At 50.1% G+C, this 19892-nt stretch overlaps 2 long non-coding RNA genes across 17 annotated transcripts in view; both read left to right on the top strand.

Annotated features, from left to right (window-relative positions):
- Nucleotides 1–293: 293 nt before the first annotated feature.
- LOC137205937 (uncharacterized) overlaps nucleotides 294–19892 on the top strand; it is a 137072-nt gene continuing 117473 nt past the window's right edge. For 3 of the 16 annotated variants that reach the window (XR_010934376.1, XR_010934363.1, XR_010934369.1), the window contains exon 1: nucleotides 300–685. This is a non-coding gene — a long non-coding RNA (uncharacterized lncRNA). Of the gene's footprint in view, nucleotides 686–19892 lie in introns of all 16 variants that reach the window. The other 13 variants (XR_010934366.1, XR_010934364.1, XR_010934367.1 and 10 more) reach the window with 13 other exon arrangements.
- The window catches only part of LOC137205940 (uncharacterized), a 41442-nt gene continuing 22241 nt past the window's right edge, over nucleotides 692–19892 (top strand). The window contains exon 1 of the long non-coding RNA XR_010934380.1: nucleotides 692–993. This is a non-coding gene — a long non-coding RNA (uncharacterized lncRNA). The remainder of the gene's footprint in view (nucleotides 994–19892) is intronic.

Raw genomic sequence — 19892 nt, 5'->3', positions numbered from 1 at the left:
TAGCTTTGAAGAGATCATGATTTTAGAGCCCGTGATTTATTACTCTATCAGAGGAAGAGGTGCAGGAGAAAACACGCACTGAAATAAGCATGACTAAGGGCAAACTAACCTCCTGGTAGAAGAAGATAATACCTCATTCCTCTCTCCCCCTGAAATGCCCTGAAAGAGCAGTTTAGTTGCAGGAGTTTTGCAATCCGTTACAAAATTTCAGTGTCTATCGGAGGTTCAAATGCATAGGAAGTTCATGCATTTTCTATTTCAGCTGTTCCCAGATCTCCTAAATAAAGCATTTCCCTAGTGTAGGCTCCCAGGGCTACATGTAGGGCAGTGGCCGGGTCTGCTCGCCGGGGTCAGGAAGGCTGTTCTTCCAGGAAGGGCTGCAAAGACCCTGGGAACGGGACCAGCCCAGCTCACAAGTATGAAGAGAATGTCGGGAGAGGAAGTGGTGGCTGTGAGTCAGCATGAGTCATCTCGTTCCAATGAGAATGAAGATTGAGGTGTGCGCCTTTTTTTTTGAGTCTCAATCGTGTGGACATCATTGGGAATGGAGGGAAATAACTGACTGTATGGTCGTTGCTTTTTAAGTTTCAAACTGACATTCCAGGCGGGCTGTGCCCGAGCCAGCATCTGTTTTCACATCTTCACAGCCTGGTCCTGGGAAGGTGGAGCCCACAGCTTCTCCCTGGTGAGTAGGTTTCTGTCACTTTCATGTTCATTTCTGCACTTTGCCTCAGAGTCTCAGCTCTAGGAAAGCTGAGGGGGTCTTGGAGCGGATACTGTGTTTCGTTCAGACGTTGAAGATCTTTGGCTTTAGAAAGGTGGCTCTCTGCCCTGTCCCTGTAGCTACTGTCTGTGAGCCTGATTGTTTGGAGTTTCTTAGCTGTTCATTGTGAGACTGTTCATCCTGTATTACCGAGGAGACAGTGATGCTTGGCTGGTTTAAAAGCTGTTTGAGACTCCTCTGTGGAGCCGAAGGGAAGTTCAGAGGTGGAGGTGGGTGACTAACTCAGGGGTGCTGAGGCCGGGCTGGCTTCCGCTTCTCAGAGGTGGAGGAAAGACAGCTTCTGAGCAATTTCTGGCCGCGTGGTCTGAGCTGCCCACGTTTAGTGCAAGAAATACAATAAAGAGGCAGAATTTTGGCTTTTCTCTCTACGAGCACGAGAAAGATTCCAGGAGCTTATCTGGTGTCTTTCGCCTTTCCTTAACACTGAAAGTCACACACAATAGTAAAATCAGAAAGAAAATGATGCCGCGGACTGGGGGGCAGGGGGTGAGGAAGGGGGAATTGAGTGGTTCTGAGACCTGACTTGACCTCGGTGTGTGTTTCTCAAGCTGTTAACATTCTGATAAAGCTTAGCTTTACTGTCAAGTAAGATACAGGAAACTTTTTTTTTTTTTTCGAATGTCGTCTGGTTACTGTAAATGAAACGGTTAAAATGTCATAAATACCTTATGGTAAACAATTTTCAAATTTGCTTAAAAATTTGCACATCAGTAAGCAGGGTATGACAGAGCTTTTTCAGTACAGTCATTTGAGTGTGTGGGCTTCCTGGGTTAATAATGAGTCAGCATCTGATTTCTAAAATTGGAGCAGCTGAGAGAACATTCGATTTGCCCCCAGCACCCGTGTGGTGGCTGGCGGGCCCCCTCTAGGAGGATTCAGCTGTTGCGTCTTCCGTTAAAACCAACTTTGGATGCCTCCCCTGTTTTGGTGACGTCTCCAGCTTCGGTCCCAGTTCTGCCATGTGTGGCTGGAGGGGTTCCCTGTGCTGGACCATCTCCTTTGGCTGACGTTGATGGTTTTTAGGTTATGCCATGACCGGATTGGTTGAGTATACGGTTGGTTCAATTAAAAATCCAGAGTTTATGAGAGGCTGGCGTGGCCCAGGGCTGAAGCTGTCCTGGCCGAGGGACCCAGTGGGAGAGGCGGTCACCATGTGAGCTTCAAAGCCCAAGTTCTGCAGGTGACACGTGGCGTGGGAAGATTGTCAGCTTAAAATCCGAGAGCGGGATTCCGAGGAAGAAAACCTCCCTCCGGTTTTATCCTTCTTATCTATAAAATGAGAAAACTACTAAGAAAATTAGAAAAAAATTAATGATTGGGTTGCCGGCTAGCAGCTCAAGGGCCCAGTGCAGGCCTGTTTAAATCCATCCCCCCCACTAAGTTCTGCTGACCCGCCCGGGACTGATTTCTTGTGTTCTGATGACTGTTGTCAGGGATCCCGTATTCTTTGGGTCACAGGCCCTGATGAACCCTCATGTCTCAAGGTCTGATAGCCTTGGGCTTCCAGACCGTGCGTGACACCACCCGTTTCAGGGGACGCCTGGGAGGACTCAGAGAACCAGCGTCTGCCAAGTGCGTAGAAGAGGGTCTGGACTCAGAAGGGACCCCCTCAACGTTAGCTCTGCTAGCTTCTCTGCTTACCTGTACCCTAAAGGTATCTGGGCTCCCCGAGTTAGTGTCTTGACATTTTCAAGCAAGATCCTGCGATTCCAGTGGGATCAGCGGTGTTTCCAAAGCTTGAGCCACAGCCATGCAAGTGTCAACTTGGGACCCCAGCCAGGCAGAGACCAGGGGTTTCCAAGGTGGGAGACCTGCCCGGTGTCCTTTTCTTGGTGAGTCATCTTCATGAGTGCTCAGAGAAATGCCATCTTCATGGAGAGAAGAGCCCGTAAGAGGAGAAATGCCTTAGGAGGTGCCTCTGTGTTCCATGTCTGCCTTCACTTTCTCTTGTCCTCGTTTCAGAGACCACACCAGGTATCAAACTTGTGTTTATCACTGTCTTTAAATCCTCCCGGATAAGCACTGTTGGGAAGTGGCTTTGAAGTGGCTGATTTTATCCTAGACGTTGATTCTGTCCTGTAGAAGTCAGGCGGTTGTATGGTTGCTAGAGGTCCACTGGTCTCTTACCCATGAGACATGAGCCTGTGATGAACTGCTGTTATCATTTCTGTAATCAGGAGAAGGAGTCATTTAAAAAGGTCAGAAATAAGGCCATGGCTAGGTCTGAAAAGAGAGCATTTGGTAATGTGATTTGCTGCGTGGTCGTGCGTTTCTAACTACCCAAAGCTGCCGATTCTAAGTGTGGATGCAGGCAGGGAGTAAAGAGGGAAACATCCTACGATAGAAACGGAGCAGACGTTTTAAAAGGACATCTACGTCAAAAGCAAACAAACAAATGCTGAGAGTTTGATGACATTTGGAAGTCGCCCGGTGCCCTATGGTCGTGGCATCCTCAGCCTGGGGACTGGCTATGGCTCGCTGGCCTGGTCCCCCACTCTCCACTCCTAGTCAACACCCGGACCTGGGCTCTCACTACCTCCTGCCACGGGGTTTCCATGGTACCCGATAGGGGTGTGTGTGTGTGTGTGTGTCCCTCTGTTTGGCAGTTTGGGCAAGTTTCTTAACTTCTTGGTGTCCAACCTTCATCATCGTGAAATGGGAATATACTAGCACCACCCTCGAGGGGCCTTGTAAAAATCAGTGATAATTGGCACACAAGTTACAAGGAGACTCGACAGCCATTAAGTACACATTCAGTGATTTAGAAATATACCCACACGCCTTTCCATCTCTCCCTGGGCCCTGAACCCTGGGAATCCAGAAGGAATTGGCTCTCGTGCCCCCGAAGCAAGATCCCATCTGTGTCATGAATTACATGGCATGTTCTGTATTTGCAGGATATTTATTGATTAGGTGAATGGGAAGTGCTTCTTGGTTCTCTCCAGGAATACCTGGGGTTCTAGATGTCACGACCATCATCATGACCATCATCGTCATCATACTTACCCTTCACATCATCACAGTGAGAACAGCTCCCATTTCATTCAGCTCCAACCATATGGTAGTAACTTTCTGTATATTACCTTTAACCCCCTCCTCCCGACGTACACACATACCCACCCTGGAAGGTAGAAAGGATGGCCAGTTACTCAACTCACTGGAGGTCCAGGATTCCCAGGCGGGCGTATCAGGCAGAGCAATTGCTTCAAGGAGTGCACTGGTGACGGGAGAGCCCCTTACCCCCATCAGGAGAGGAGAGTCAGGAAAAGCAGGGGCCCGGGAGAGTTCACCATCCAGCAGACAGAGGTCACGAGCCAGAAAATACAGGACCACTGAATTCAGACCTGCCCCCGGGGTGGAAGCAGCTGGATTCTGTACTCGTGCTTCCTGTCTTAAAGCCAGCTACAGTCAACTTCTGGTTATTTGAAAATCATCATAGTATATGGAGCTGACTCATATTGAAAATATTAAGTAAGACACACTTAAAACTAAAACCCGGGGGAACATAACAGGACCTTTCCTTGTTGATTCTGGAGGTATTCAAGTCTCAAAAGCCAGATCTTTACAGTCATTCTGCAGGGGTCCAAGAGAAGTGTGTCCTTTTGCTCCGTCTGCCCTCTCCAGAACGGCCCCGTCAAAGTAAGGCGCCAGGTGCACTGTCCATCTCCTTTCTGAGTTTAGGCTTTGCATCCTGGGCGCTGGTTCCAGCGTGTATGTCAGTCTCAAATGGTGTCGCTTTGTGGGGAGTTTTTCCCTGCAGCTGCCACTTGTGCCATGAGCCAGAGGACCCTCTGCCCAGCGCCGTTGGCGGGGCGGTGCTGCGGGGCAGGGTTTGGGCTCCTACCAGACTCAGGAGGGTTCTGGTTAGACCACAGAGCTCAGGCAGGGAGAAGCCGACAACAGATCAGAAGGAAGTCGAGGCCACAGGAAGGAGGGGTGGGTGGGATGCTTGGCTGTTCTCAGAGGATTACTCTGATTCAACAACAACAACAACAAAAGCTGGTTTTATTGCATCTTGTATAATTGGAAAAGCTAACAGTGATGGCCGGTCTTATCCATTACAGTTTTCTTGCTTATCTTTTGCTTTCAGGATTGATTACCTGCAAGGAAAGACTTCTGCTGCAGGGACTTTTAGCCCTTCTAGCCACCCTGTCCTTTCAAAAGTGTGTCATACTTAAAACATTGGAATTTTTAATGATGGCAGAAATGTATCATTTTAGCTATTCTCACTGGACAAATCATTTACAGAGTGTGAGAGGGATGCTTGGGTTTCTATCAGTTCAGCTGGATATAAAGGGGTATAAAGGGAAATTACAAGGTAACAGTACCTCCAGCAAGTGTTAGATTTACTTTCTCTCAGGTAGAAAAAGACAAAGCAAGCTGTCTGTCCAGGGTGAAGGTCAAAGGGCAGTCAGTTCATTCATCTCTCTTCTCTACCATCCTTAGCATTGACTTCCTTCCTCAAAATTGTCTTATGGTTTTATGAAGGCTGCTAGAGCTCCAGCCATCACCTCTGCATTCCACACAGGAGGAAGGAAGGAGGTGGGGGCAAAAGGCTAAGAACCCTAGATGTCAGGCTCCTTTAAAGAGCCTTCCTAGAATCCCCAAGGAACCCTTTCTGCCTAAGTCTTTGGCCCCCTATCTGTAGAGGATCCTGGGAAATGTTGTTTTTTAACTGGGCACATTGCTGCCCCTGACAACAGGGGTTGTTGACAACACAGGAAGCAGGGGAGAAAGGATATGAGAGGGGCAAAAAGCAGACATGAAATAACACGTTGCTCTCACTGGAAGTATCAGGAGGGGGGTACAAAGAGACCATGGCTTCAAGGGCTTTGAACAACTGGAGGAGACGTTCAAAGGGACAGAAATCACTTGTTTGATTTTTTTGTTATATCTAAGTAGGATTTCTTTTCATTCATGCATTTAGCAAATATTTCTTATTTACCCAATAAAATAATGATAATTTGAGCACTGCTTTGTTTATGAAGTGTTGACTTGGTAGCAGGCGTGGTTAAGGAAGCTTTGTACATATAACCTCACTTAGTGTGCAGATTCTATCAAGTATCGTCCCCATCACCCAGATGAGGAACTTGGGGCACAGGAGGGTTTAAGGAGGTGAGTAAGGTCACACTGTTAGTAAGTAGAGGAGCTTGGCTTCGAACCCAACCGTCTGGTTCTTGGACCCAGAGATGTGAACCGGCAGACAGGTCTCTCCTATTTATATCTTTCTGGTGAAATAGACATAAATAAGTCCAATAAGGTCAGGCCGCCATAGGTGCCCCAGGAGACCAGCCCAGGGAAGCGGGGAGGCCTCACCTCTGACAGCACCTCCTGCCTGGGGAAGGCGCATTAGAGAATCCAAGCTGAGCATTCTTCCCCCCCCCCACCTCCCCACTAGGGGACACACCAGGAATCTCAGCTATGTCTGGGCTCATGACTCGCCCCTTTCCTCACAGCCAGCTACTCGGCCTCCTGAGTCAGGACCACGCCCTTCCAGTCCTGAGGGTGCAGCAGGGAAACTGCCCAGACCTGGCTTCAAAGGCTGGGCAGGGTTCCAGCGAAGAGCAGAATGGCTGAAGTAGAAGAGGTTGGGCTTCAAGGGGCTGCAGTTTAGTCACATCACTCAATCTGATCAAAGGCGAGAGAAGGGGAAACTGTCACATTCTCCACTCCACACAACTGCCTGTTATCTAGTGACACAATCAGGGCCAGGAGGATGCATGAGGACAGGAAGGATTGGGGGGAGGAGGAGTGTCTGCTGTTACCCCACCTTGGACCTAAGGCCCCTCCTGTGCTTTGCTTGCCCTGCCTCCCAGGGCCTTCTTCCTCCAGCTCCTGTATAGATGGGGCAGCCAGTGGAAGACATAGTCTGCAGTGGGGTAGCTGGGGATTTTCGGAAGGCTCCTTAAAGGACCTTGACATCTAAGAGGCTTAACCTTTTCCCCTCAGGTCCCTCCTTCCTCCTCTGTGGAATGCAGAGGTGATGGCTGGAAATCCAGCAGGCTCCTTGAAACCATAAGACAATTTGGAGGAAGGAAGCCAGTGCTAAGGCTGGCAGAGCCAGCGGATGGAGCAGGTTTGGGAGGCCAGGAGCTCTACCTGGAGATGTGACTCTTTTTGGAGTGGGTTTACCTGCATGATGCAGAGAGAGGTGGGAGAAATCACTGGTGGAGAAATTCAATCTGTGGGTCAACGAGGAGGGTCCATAGGGTCGTCAGGGTCCCTTCTGTGTGCAGCTGCATTTCATATCTCTGGTATAACAGGCAAAGGCTCAGGGCTGCAGAGTGACTTCCATGGCTCTCAGGTGCTTTTGCCTTCGTGGGCCCTTCCTGATGCAAAAAAGTATCATGACTGTCTTGGTACAAAGATGCACGTCATCCAGACTGGATTTATTATTATATATTCAATTTCATTATACTCAGGTTTTTCTTCTGATGTGAAAATAAACTATTTTATTTTGAGAGCATTATGGGCCCAAGGCCTTGTCCCCTGTGTGCCCAGTGCAGAGGAAGGCCCTGGGAGGGCCTCGTCCTGGAGAATGGAGGCTGGTCCCGGTGTGCGGGGGGGGGGGATGGCGTCTGGACTGTGGGTGGTCCCCGGGACTGTGGGTGATCCCCTGGACTATGGGTGGCTCTCTAGACTGTGGGTGGTCCTTTGGACTACGGGTGACCCTGGCAGTGCCTCTGAGGGTGGCAGGCGGACCTGGCCTATTGTGCATAGCTGGTGAGCCTCAAGTCAGCTTTGGAAATGACGATGTGGGTTTTCAGATGAGGATTCTCAGAGCGGAGTCATCTACCCCGTGTCCATTTTTCCTTCCCCTTTCCTCTTTCTCCCTGTAATCGCTCCACTCATTCAATGGGTTTGTTCAGGGGGTAAGGGTTTCAGCCTCCAATGCTGAGGCATCAAAACTGGAACTCTCCTTTATTCTCCAAATCTCTAAATTACATTAATCTGTTCCAAGCTTACCCTGCCCCTACTTTACCCCCTCGACCTGCCTGTTGGGGAACTCAGATTCTTTTATGATTAGGGATCCCTGTTTGTCCTGGTATCATCAAACAATCCTGGGGTTACCCGGTTCCAGAAAACCGGGGCTGGAGGTGGGGGGAGTCCACTGAGGCGGCCGCCAGCACTGCTGCTTCAACGCTGAAGACTTGAAGGAGTCAAGGTGAGGCCCCAGAGCTACTCAGGGTCCTGCTCCAGCCGAATGGGGACCCGCATGACCTGGGGCTCTGTCTCCTGACCACAGAGCCCTGCCTGGAGGTGCGCCACCGCTCCTGGGGTCTTGGCGTGAGCTCCCAGCCCCTGTAGCTGCCCTCGGCTGTGTCCGGTGGGAGTGGCTTCTGCATGCCTGTGCTGCCCGCTCCTGGACCTCTTCTAATCTGGGCCTCCGTCTTGGCCGTGATAACAGAGGGGAAGAAACAGAAGACGCTCGGGGGACCCATGGGAGTCACATGGTGTCCTCTGTGGCTTCCCAAACCTCCAGGGCAAGCCGTCCAATGAGTGACTGCAGCCACATGTGGCTAGTGTGACTGGGCGCTGAATTTAAATGTTTACTTCATTTCAATTAATTTTTTTTTTTTTTTTTTTTTGTGGTACGCGGGCCTCTCACTGTTGTGGCCTCTCCCGTTGCGGAGCACAGGCTCCGGACGCACAGGCTCAGCGGCCGTGGCTCACGGGCCCAGCCGCTCCGCGGCATGTGGGATCTTCCCGGACCGGGGCACGAACCCGTGTCCCCTGCATCGGCAGGCGGACTCCCAACCACTGCGCCACCAGGGAAGCTCTCAATTAATTTAAATGTAAGGGCACATAGCCACATGTGGCTAGTGGTTACCCTATTGCACAGCACAGATCTAGAGCTTGTTTTCCTAATCCGGGCAGCTTTGAGAGTCGGGCTGTCACCCTGAGGAAGGATGTGGCACTGGGGTGAAAGTTCAGAATTGGGCACCGTGTGTGCTGAGGTCCCCTGGAGGGTGGGTGTCCCTCCCAGGTGGAGAACCCTTCAGCCAGGAGCTGTGGACCAGGCAGGTGGGGGGCCAGGGCCTCTGCCACCAGTGGCCGTGAGCCTCAATATCCCCATCTCTGGGGGATAAAACCCCAAGTGACTCTCAGGGCCTCGAGGGCCCCAGCTGAGGGACCTGTCCAGGAGGAAGCCGGGGCTGGGTGCCTGACCCCTGGAGCATTTCTGCCAGTGGGGTTGATGGCGTTTTCGAGGTGCAGGGGCCTCAAGTGAGGAGCACACAGCCTGACCGTCTGTGCATGTTTGATAGTGAACTTTCCCGTTTGGGGATGGGCATCCTTTGTTTTGTTTGCGTGAAGCCGTTCCAGGGACTGAGCTCAGGCGTGGTTCCTGTCACTGGCCTCCTACACATCCCCCAAGTGTGTCTTTTGACTCTTTTGACTTTTTAAGAGAGAAGCATTAAACTGTGTTCAGCCATCGTTGACAAGAAACACGCAAGCAGGGGGGAGATGATCTACCCGGGGGGAAGATGGCAAACCTCGGTCCCTGGCCCTGCAGCTCTCAGCACAGCATACGTTCTCTCGGGCACAGATGATGTCCTTGCACACGTATGGGATCGTGGGCTGAGACGCACTGCCATCTCTCCCCTGAGGCACCCCCCCCAAATTCCAAGATTTCGCTCCTGGCGGCTCCCCCAGGCCCAGTGCCGTTTGCTCTCGGTTCGTGGACCGTCTGTCGGTGGGGAGGCTGTGGGGCACGATGATGAAGCAGCTGCTGGAGCTGGACCTCCAACTAGTGTGCTGCACACTGCCTGGCAAGTCATCTGTGCCTCCTGACCTCAGTTTCCTAATTTGTGAAATGGGAGCAGGAGCAATGAGCACAGAGGATAGTTTCGAGGATGAAAGGAGTTCCTTCATGAAAAATTCTTAGAAAAGTGCCACACATAGTGTTTTATAGTATTAGCTTGGAATTGATGCCTTTTTGCCATTTACCTGTTTAATTTTCCCTTTTTTTTTTTTTAAATCAAGACATAGAGGATTCATATGCCATTTACTCCTGACCTTTCTTTGGGCCCCAGATCTCCACCCCAGCAGTGGTCCATCCACTCCAACCTCGGCATCCGAGGAATTCCACAGGCTTTTTTTTCCAGGCTCAGGGGCAGCATGGCTGTGGAGCCCTAGACCACTGGGGGAAAGAGATTCAATAGTCCATCCTTTCCTTTTTTTTTAATTTTTATTTTATACTGGAGTATAGTTGATTAACAATGTTGTGTTAGTTTCAGGTATACAGTAAAGTGATTCAATTATACATATACATGTATCTGTTCTTTTTCAAATTCTTTTCCCATTTAGGTCATCACAGAATATTGAGCAGAGTTCCCTGTGCTCTACAGTAGGTCCTTGTTTGTTATCTGTGGGGTTGGCCAAAAAGTTCTTTTGGGTTTTCTGTAAGATGTTACAGAAAGACCCGAATGAACTTTTTGGCCAACCCCATATTTTCAATACAGTAGTGTGTACATGTCAACATCCTTTCATGCACTCATTATTCAGCAAATGTTTCTTAGGACCTATGGAGGCAGGGGATGAACAAATGTGATTGTGAGGAGGGCTGCCAGAGGAGGGGGCACAGCAGTGCTGGGCGAGGGTGTCTCCCACATAAAGGGTGGTCTCTGGTTGTCCCTCTGATGAGAAGACGTTTGAGCGGAGATCTGAGAGACGTAGGGGTGTATGTGTGTGTGTGTGTTGCTTGCTTTTCCTGTGCAGATCTGGCAGCTAGAGTGAAGCCCTGTCTCCCCCTCACCAGCTCTGTGGCCAGGAGCCAGTCACTGAGCGTCTCTGGTCCTTGTACAGCGTATGGGCAAAAGGGGGCCCACAATGGCAGGTACTCAAAGCCCAACTTGGAGTCATCATCATCACGAAGACATGCTTCATTTGCCACTGGGAGTTCCCTGGGTTCGACGGGCACTCCCACCACCCTCACAGTCCCTCTGTGTGAGCCCCATGAGGCAGGGGTCCCCAACCCCCAGGACACAGACCAGTACTGGTCCACCGCGTGTTAGGAATCAGGCCGCACAGCAGGTGAGCACCTGTCACTCCCCATTGCTCGCATTACTGCCTGAACCATCACTGCCCCCCGACCCATCCCTGGAAAAATTGTCTTCCACGAAACCGGTCCCTGGTGCCAAAAAGGTTGGGGACCACTGCGTAAGATGGGGACACCTTATGGCATAAGGGGTCATCTGATCTATACTTAAACCCCTTCTCTCCTTCCAGACACAGCTTAATCCAAAGCCTCTTTTCTGGTATTTGCACATTTTGGACCTAGCTCTGCCCCTGAAGCCACTCCATCATAGTCATGATCATAATTATAGTCATAAATCAACACATTCATTAGCATTCATTGAGCAATTATTCTGTCTCCCAAACTGTTGAATGATAACATGAGCCCCAGCTTCTTCCACGCCAGAGCCCTTCCACATGCACGGACATCAGCACTTGTATTCAAACTCTTCCCTCCTCCTGTGGTTCCTGAAAGATGCAGCAACTGTGACCCTGTGCTGCCCTCCCTGGCACAGACTGCAGTTCTCTGATGTCCCTCTACACATGAGCACCATACTCTCCCTTGTAAGGGATACTAGGCTGAGGTCTGGGGCCAACACGCCCATCTGTTGGACCCACAAGCATCCCTGCCTCTGTGTGTGGGGACACGTTTAAAGCCACATCTCTCTCATTTTGCATTTGAGGTGCTGACTTAGTTTCGATTTTTTTAAACAGGAGTAAAATTTTACATTCTCCTTAGTTTGATCTTCTAGATTTGGCCCATATATTCGCTAATTAAAATGTAAAGCTTCACATCACCTGCCAGTTGGAGAGGTATCCCTTTTATTTCTTTACCGGAAGATCTTTTGAATCAGTGTAGACCAGGAGCAGAGGCCGGTGGCACTCCGCTGGTGATCGTCTTTGAGGTTGCCAGCATTTAACATTCCGGGGCACCTTGCCTAATGCAAACAGCTTACCTTGCTGCACAGGTTTCAATCATGTGGATGAAAGGACGAGGAACATACAATCAGATGTGTGATGTGATCCCATAGACTGGTGGTGCAGGCAGTAATAATTTAGACACTCAGCCAGACTTCGGGTGGATAGCCATCCTCCTTCTCTCCCGTTCTGTTCTTTCTTTCCCTCATCCTCAAGCATGGGGAGCTTAGGGCAAGGCTGGCTAACTCTTGGGCAGCTGTTAATTAGATGCTAGCAGTAAGTTACCTTAAGCTTTCAGAACATTTGACTGCTCCGTTGTCAGATGATTGCTGTTTCAGTCGTGGTACATAGTCACATCCTCAGAGTTTGTGGGTTGGATGCATTTGATTGGCTTCAGATTTGCCTTTCAAGCTGGAGCCACTGAGCCCAGCCTGACAGACGGGTGGCTGTCTGTGAACGGTCCCTTTGAAGTCCCCAGGAGTGCCAGCTCAGGGTTAAGATCTGCGGAGGGAGAGGTGAGACGCAGAATGAGCGCAGACTGCCACCCAGCAGCACAAGAGGTGACTGCAAACCACGAGCTTCCCCGGGAGAAAGTGAGTCTCCCAGGCTCTGTCTGCTGGTCCAAAGCGGGCATTACTTGCTCTGTGCTCACCAGCTGTGTCCATCACTGGGGGACACTTGGATGGAACAGGAACGGTCACTCGAGAAGGGATTCTATTTTCCAAGAGCACATCCAGATGAAAGGCTTTTAGGATCATTCAAGTACATGATTTCCAAGAGAAGACAACTCTTTTGTAATCCCTTCTGGGGCAGCTCGCCCCTGGCTGCAGGGAGTCTCGCAGGTGCTCTGAGGTTGGTGAGTGATGGGGTGCACCCTCCGGCCACGGGCACCCAGAGGGCGACACCTGGAAAGGGGTGCACAGGGGGAGCTGTTTAGCTGGTGTGTCTCAGCGTCTCTTGAGATGACCCTATGGGTTGTCTCTTTTAATCTGCAAACATGGTGAATAGGCAATAAGGTTTCCAGCTTTAATGTGTTCGAAGAAGTTTCAGAAATAAAACTATAAAAAGCTGTCCAGTGGAAAGCATGTTGCTCCCACGGTCTCCCATCTGGTTCCCACTGACCTCCCCCGTCCATCACCCTATTCTTAGCGTCTTACATATCCATCCAGACTTTATGCAAATATAAGCACGTAGTTGAAAGAGTCTTTTTCTTTTCTTTCCTATTTTCCATAAAAGCGATCACAGTCGTTGACTGTGAAACCGCTTTTGTGTGTGGAGAGGATCGGCTTATGGGCGCTGGGCTCAGCAGCTCTGCTCTCAGGGTTCCAGCGGGGCTGGCTGAACGTCCCCTTCTTCTCTGTACTGCGGGGGAGGCCCTGAGCTTGCCCAGGTGTCCAGGGGACAGGCAGGCAGGCCCTCACACTCTGGGAAGGCACGTGTGGGCTCCGGTCCCCAGCGAAGCCCCAGGGAGCCAGAGGGGTGAGTTGCCAGGATCGGGCAGCTCTAAGACACGTTCCCAGGGGTTGTGTCTCCGTTCCCCAAGGTGAGAATCTGGAAACCGGCCGAGGACCAGGAAGGAGAGCAGTGACTCTGATGCCCTGTGCTTCATGAGAGTCCCAGACCCCTGGAGTCACCTTGACACCAAATTGTATTTACAGAACAGGCAGATCCGGAGACGGGGATTGCGGGTTCCAAAGAATTAATCTCAGAATTCTCCTAAGCAAACCTCCGCGCCTAGTGAAAGTCAGCACTCCTGTGGTGGGAGAAGTTTCCCCAAGCAGTCACGGCTGGCTTTCTGCGAGCACCTGCTCTGGGCCAGTGTCTCACACGCTGTCACTCACCGAATCCCCCTAAACGAAGGCCCCCACTCCTCAGAGGGAAAGGAGCGCCTGAGTCACTGTGCTGACTCAGGCGCTGCTTCCCCTCTGAGGTGCTGCTTTTTCTTTTTCTTTTTTTTTAACAGATTCAATGTAAAGTGGAATGAAAGGGGCTTATTATTATTTTTTAATTTAATATTTATTATTTTATTTTGGGCTGCATTGGGTCTTTGTTGCTGCGCTCGGGCTTCCTCTAGTTGCAGCGAGTGGAGACTGCCCTTCCGTGCAGTGCGTGGGCTTCTCATTGTCACACAGCTGACGAGTGGGGTAGCTGGAGTCCCAGGCCAGCCGGTCGCCCAAGGCCACAGCCACGCCAGCTTCTCAGTGGACAGCTGTCCTCATGGCAGCCCCCAGACCTGTGGGACTAGCTGGATTTTACCCTCAGAGCAGCCAGGGGCTCAGGAGACAGAAGGCAACTCAGAGGCCCAGGGTATGTGACAGCTTTGCCGAGAGAGGATGGCCCGGCCCTTCTGTCCGTCCCTGTTTCTTTTAGATGCCAGGCTGGCCCGGTGGCTTCCTCAGAGGCCCTTCCTGCCGAGGACCATTTAAATCAGCAGCAGGATTTTGAGCTGGAGGGAATTCCACGCTCTTTAATACCTTTAGTTTAACTCCTTCTCGGCACAGAATTGACTCTGACGGAAGAGAAAGCACATGACAGGTGTTTATTAAGAAGGGGACTTATTTTCGGGGGAATGAGTTTGGGGGAAGAGTTGGGCAGAGTCAATGATAACGAAAGTGAGTAGGAGTCCGACTTTGTGAGTCACCGTCGAGGGCCTCTGGGTGTGTCATGGGTTGGGTTGTATCTCCCCCAAGTTCACATGTTGAAGTCCCGCCCCTCCAGTAACTCAGAAGGAGACCTTATTTGGAAATCGTGTCACATGTAGTGAGGTAAGATGAGGTCATCCTGGAGTACGGTGGGCCCCTAGTCCACGATGGCTGGCGTCCTTATAGGAAGGGGACTTTGGGGACACCCACATAGAGAGGATGCTGTGTGAAAGTGGCCAGGAACTACCAGAGACGAGGAGGGCGGCTCGGAACAGATGCTTCCCTGGAGCCTTCAGAGGGAGCGTGGCCCTGCGACACCTTGATCGCCGACGTCTAGCCCTCAGAAGTGTGACATAATACGTTTCCGTGCTTTGAGCCCCCCAGTCATTTTGTGATGGCAGCTCTATGAAATGAATACGATACAGTGCACATCCTTAAAGGTCCTGAGGGAGGTACCTCGGAGCAGGTCTCCATCCGCGTCCAGCCCAGCGAGGATTAACCCTCAAGAAGCATCTGCCCACGAGTAGATGAGTGGATGATGGACGCAGGCAATCAGATTTTATTTAAGCAAATAAGATGTTCTCACTTTGTTTTCACTTCCTGAACTGCCGAAAGGCAAAGGCGCAAAAATGGGATTTGGTCTTTACATTTGCTTAAATAAAAAGTCAAAAAGGAAAGAAAAGGAAAAGCGTGCTTCATCTTTGTAAGTGATGGGATTGACATCACATCACTTCACGTAGCCTACGGAGTGTGTCCCCATAGGGGTCTGTTTGGGGCCGTCACCCCCAAGGGCCCGCGACTGAGCCATGGGCCCCATGTGAGCAGAGAACCTCACACGAGGACCTCCCCGACAGTCGGAACTTTCACCCGCAATGTCGTTTTCCGGCTCCTTTCCCTTCTGCCCACGTTCACATGCATCACTCCAAATTCACAGGACGAGGGCAGGGGCTCCCTAGCGCCCGGGAAGCCACATTTTCTGAGGGGATTTTTTGCTGCATTTCCTAGTTATTGAGCACGGGTGTCTGTGAGTCTAACATAAACATGGGTTTGACAAGCAGTTCAGAAAAACAGGAACCATCAATTCATGAGAACTTAAAGAAAAAAATAGTTTAAAGAACCGAGAAGTTGCCACATTATAGTGAAAGAATGTCAGGTTTGGGAAATGACAAAAGTGAGCAGTTTTCACCTCGAAAACCTGGTGCAATCAGTTACACAAGATGTAACCACTCACAAACATGGGCATTTCTTATCATACAAGAGCATTTACAGTCAAGAAGCTTCTTTCAGAGTATTTCATGGAAAGTTATTTTAGCAGCAAGACGAGCCTTCAGCAATGAGTAGTCGTCAAGTGAAACCTTGACTTCAAAGTCCACAGGAGCCCAGACTCAGAACAGAAGGCCACCGGCAGGGTGGACGCCCACGTACACAGCCCCCGTCTCGGGCATCATGTGCTGGCCGGGATGCCCTTGTGGCTGGGCCGGGGATGCACCTACCGCCGGGGTCCCCTGCTCGCCACCATTTGCTACAGGTGCCAGCTTTTACATTTTTAAATAATTCTTTTATTGTAAAATCGAGGGCACGATTTGAAGCAAAGCAAAAACTGCTTAGGAAACAATACTACGTCTGTGGGACGTAAATGGCTTATTACCTTAAGGTACTATCTGAAGAAAATACAAATGTGCCAGGTGAAGGTGACCTGAAGGTAGAGGTGCTGTGTGACTGTCCCAGGACAGAAAAGGGGTTCTGCTGGGACCCCATGGCAGCACCCAGACCGCTGTCCTGACACCAGGTGCAGGCTTTAGAAATTAAGACTGGGAAAAAAGTAATGCTCACCCACATTCCTATTGCTAGAACTTTCTGCTCTTCCCGTTCACACATATTTCCTTCCAGTCTTTTCCCTCTGTACTTATTTAGTAATGGCATAAGTAATCTCTAACATAATTAATCTCCTTTAACATTTAGACTAGTGCACTTTAGGGAACACCCTTTGCCTCATTTTTGGGGTCAGCTTACCTTGCAGTCGTGCACAACCGGTCGCTCTTCAGGGGACTCTCTATTCAGGGATGTCTTTAAATTTTGCCCTCGCTGCTAAAGAGTTTTATGGCATAAATCTGATAAAATTGTAGCTATGCATCAAAAAATATAAAGGATGAAACCCAACCTCCACAAATACTGATTTTTAAAAACAAATGTAAAAACTAGCAGATTGTTCTGGGGAGAGTTGGTTTAAAGGAGAAGTCTGTGGCTTACTAATTATTCTTTTAAAAATTGCCTACTCATATGTTTTGGCCCATTTCCCCTCCTTCCCTCCTCTTTTTTTTCTTTCTTTTTTTCTTTCTTTCGTCCCCCCTGCCTTCCTTCCTTTTCTTAATTTCTCCCCCTTCCTCCCTCCCTCCCTTCCTTTCTTCCTTCCGTCCTATTTTTGTTGTTATTCTGTAAGAGCTCTTCAAATATTCTGTATTTTAAAACTTTGATGTATATCCTGCAAGTATTTTTTTCCCAGTCTGTTGCTTGACATTTTACTTTGTTTCTTGTGTCTTATTTCTTTTACAGAAATATTGAATTTTTACGTAGTCCAACCTGTTATTATTTTCCTGACCTCGAGGTTTTAGCTTGTCTAGAAGGTCCGCTCCCACCTCTAGATGACAAAAATATTCTCACATATTTTTTTCCTTCAGGTGATTTGTAATTTTATTTTCAAGATTCAAAATGCCAAGTGTATGGGGATTTATTTTTGTTTATGATTTGAAGTGTTGGGGGGTTGTCAAATTTGTCTCTAAATGGCCAGAAATTGTTCCCAGCACCATTTACGAAGCAGTTCACTTTTTCCTGCTGAAAATATATTTTAAGTTTATAGATTTTAGGTTGGGGGAGTTAGAAGGGGGTGACATAGGTGATTTTGGTTGGAATGTGGGATTGAGGCCTTTGACACAACCCGTCTGCTTTTCAAACATCCTGTGACTTCAGGGCTGAGGGATGCTCGGTGCTTTTAGAGAATGTGAAACAGAAACAGGAAGGGGTCGGGGCAGATAAATGGGGACATATGAACAGTGCACACAGCTGGAGGACAGAACAGCCACAGCAGAGGGGAGAGGATGTCAGGAGAGGGCTAAGGGGAAGCTTGGAGTAAGCGTGTCCAGCGGGCGGCCAGCTCATGGAACACAGATGCTCAGGTGGACACAGGCCAGGCCGGACCAGTTCCTGGGACACTCATGGGCGCTGAGAGAATCAGGGTCAGATGGATATCTGTGTATTGACAACATTTGACCTGAACCTGGAAAAGTAGACGTGCTACCCAGGTAGAAAAGAAGCCTGATTTTTCTGGGGCCAAAAATAAACAGATCAATGACGATCAGGTATGGACACAATCTATAAGAAAGAGCCGACCCCACCAAGTGGAGGTGGAATCAAACCAGATGATTAGAGGGGCTGTCAGGTCTGCTAAGGGCACCCAGAGGGCCGGCCTGAGAGCCGCCTTTCAGAGAAGTCTTCCTGGGAGGCTGTGATGTCTGTCTTACCACTGTGAAGACTTAGGGTGAGACCATTTAGTCCCCAGGGTCCATGGCAGAGATTGGCTGAGCCAACCACATGATTGTGTGACCTGTGCGTCACACAGGTCCCCGTGTTCACAAGGTCCGTGCCTGATTTAATGATCTGCTGTCATCTTGAAATTCTTAATAGTGTTTGAACAAGGGACCGTGCCTGTTCCCTGGGCCCCATGTGTTCTGAATTTGGGCCTGGACGTAAGTAACAGGTCCCAGCCGCTGTCCTGGGAGCCTAGCTGTCGTTTGCAGTCGTGCACACCCTGTTCCAGGGAGCCCCCGCTGGAAGGAAGCCAGGGCCTGCGGGAGGCGAAATGGACTGTCCATGGTGACGTGGCCTCTCCACGGCTGCTTCATGGAACAGCAGGTCCTGATTTATGAAACATGGCTTGAAAGCAGCTTATGGAAATGAAGGGGAAGGGGGTGAGGAGAGAATTTGCGGAGAAATTCTGCCCCTGTGAAAGAACCTCCAGCCACATGACTCCCTGCGCTTGGGCTGTGTTCTCTCTGCTGGAAGAGCCCACAGAGAAAGGAGGCTGCCAGCAGGAGGCCCAGGAGCTCTGCTAAATGGATGGCTCAGCTGTGCTCTTCTAAACAGGTTCCCTTCCAGAACTAAGAGTCCAGGAGGCTGAGGGACTATATCTCTGTCCTGAAAAGGCACACTCCAGGGGGTGGAGCTGTTGGACCACGTTTCCAATTGACCCACCCATTCCTGGGGAGCCCTCAAGATTGAGAGAATCGTGCTTTCTGTTCATGATTCTCTCAGCACCCACGGTCCTGCTACCTTGTGGTCCTCCCTGTGCAGAAGACACCACCGTGGCCTCCGCACCCAGCACTGAGAGAGCCCCAGAGGAATGTTCCTGGACACTAGGCTCAGGCATCCCTACCTGGGGACAAACTTGCTGTCAAGTTATAAAGAAAGCACCAGGGGGCTTGATGACACCCCAGGCTCCTGCCCCAATTCTCCTAAACCCGTGGCTCCCAGGTGAGTTCTCCTGGATTTCATGAATCGCGTTGTGACCACTGAGCGCCCACTGAGGTCAGCCCGCTGCAGGGTCCTTGGAATCTGGTAGCTCAACAACATGATGGTGAAACACCCAGAACATCTGGCTGCAGTTGCCCCCCATAGGAAGCAGAGGCTTCAGAACAACTTCTTCTCTGCTGCTTTCATGTTCAGGACACCTGTGGGTCAAGTCATTCATAACGTGGCCATGGAGGTGAGGGTATAGACCACAATAAAGGATATACTCCTCCAAAAGCCTACAGGCAAGGATAGAGTGGGAAAATCCAAGTTGATCCAAGAGTTTTTTTTTTGTTTTTTTTTTACTGCAGGACTTCTCAGAGCCTTTGGCCATGCTTTGTAAATATCCAAAATAGCATAAAATAGGCAGTAGGTGGTAGATGGTGGGGAAACCCCCCTCTCTTTTATTTTTTGGAACCAGAGTTCCAGTGAATGCAATTTGGGATAACACATTTCAATATTATAGAAGATTAGAAGGAATATATTAGTATGGGCTGAAAGAGAGGTGACATTTGGATTGAAATTTTTAAATGGGAAAAGAACCCCATATGGGAGGAGTGGTGTGGTCAGAGGCAGAACACAGTGGCATGTGGTGCCTGCAGGGCTGGCCGGGGTGCAAGGAGGAGGCTGAGCGCTCTGTTAGAGCTTCGATTGCCAGGTCACCGTGCTGGGCCTTTCACCTGCAGGCAGCGTGTGTGTGCCCACGCGTGTGCGCAGTACTTAAAGGTTTGGAGTAGAGAACAGGATGATGGTGATTTAGAAAAGTGACTTTCTGGGAAGAACTGAAGACCTACTGGAGACTCAGAGCCTACTTAGAAGGCACTCGGCACGGAAACTTGCCGTGCGTGGCCAGGAAGGACTGGCCTGGACCACGGGGGGCGGGCGGCACAGATGGGTACACAAGAGCCGCGATCAAGACAGAAGTGGCAGCGGGGAGAACTGGCTGAGTTGTGAAACTCTAGGCCGCC

The sequence above is a fragment of the Pseudorca crassidens genome, chromosome 14, assembly GCF_039906515.1.
Source record: "Pseudorca crassidens isolate mPseCra1 chromosome 14, mPseCra1.hap1, whole genome shotgun sequence".
Lineage (NCBI taxonomy): Eukaryota > Metazoa > Chordata > Mammalia > Artiodactyla > Delphinidae > Pseudorca > Pseudorca crassidens.
This window is presented reverse-complemented; position numbering and strand designations above follow the sequence as displayed.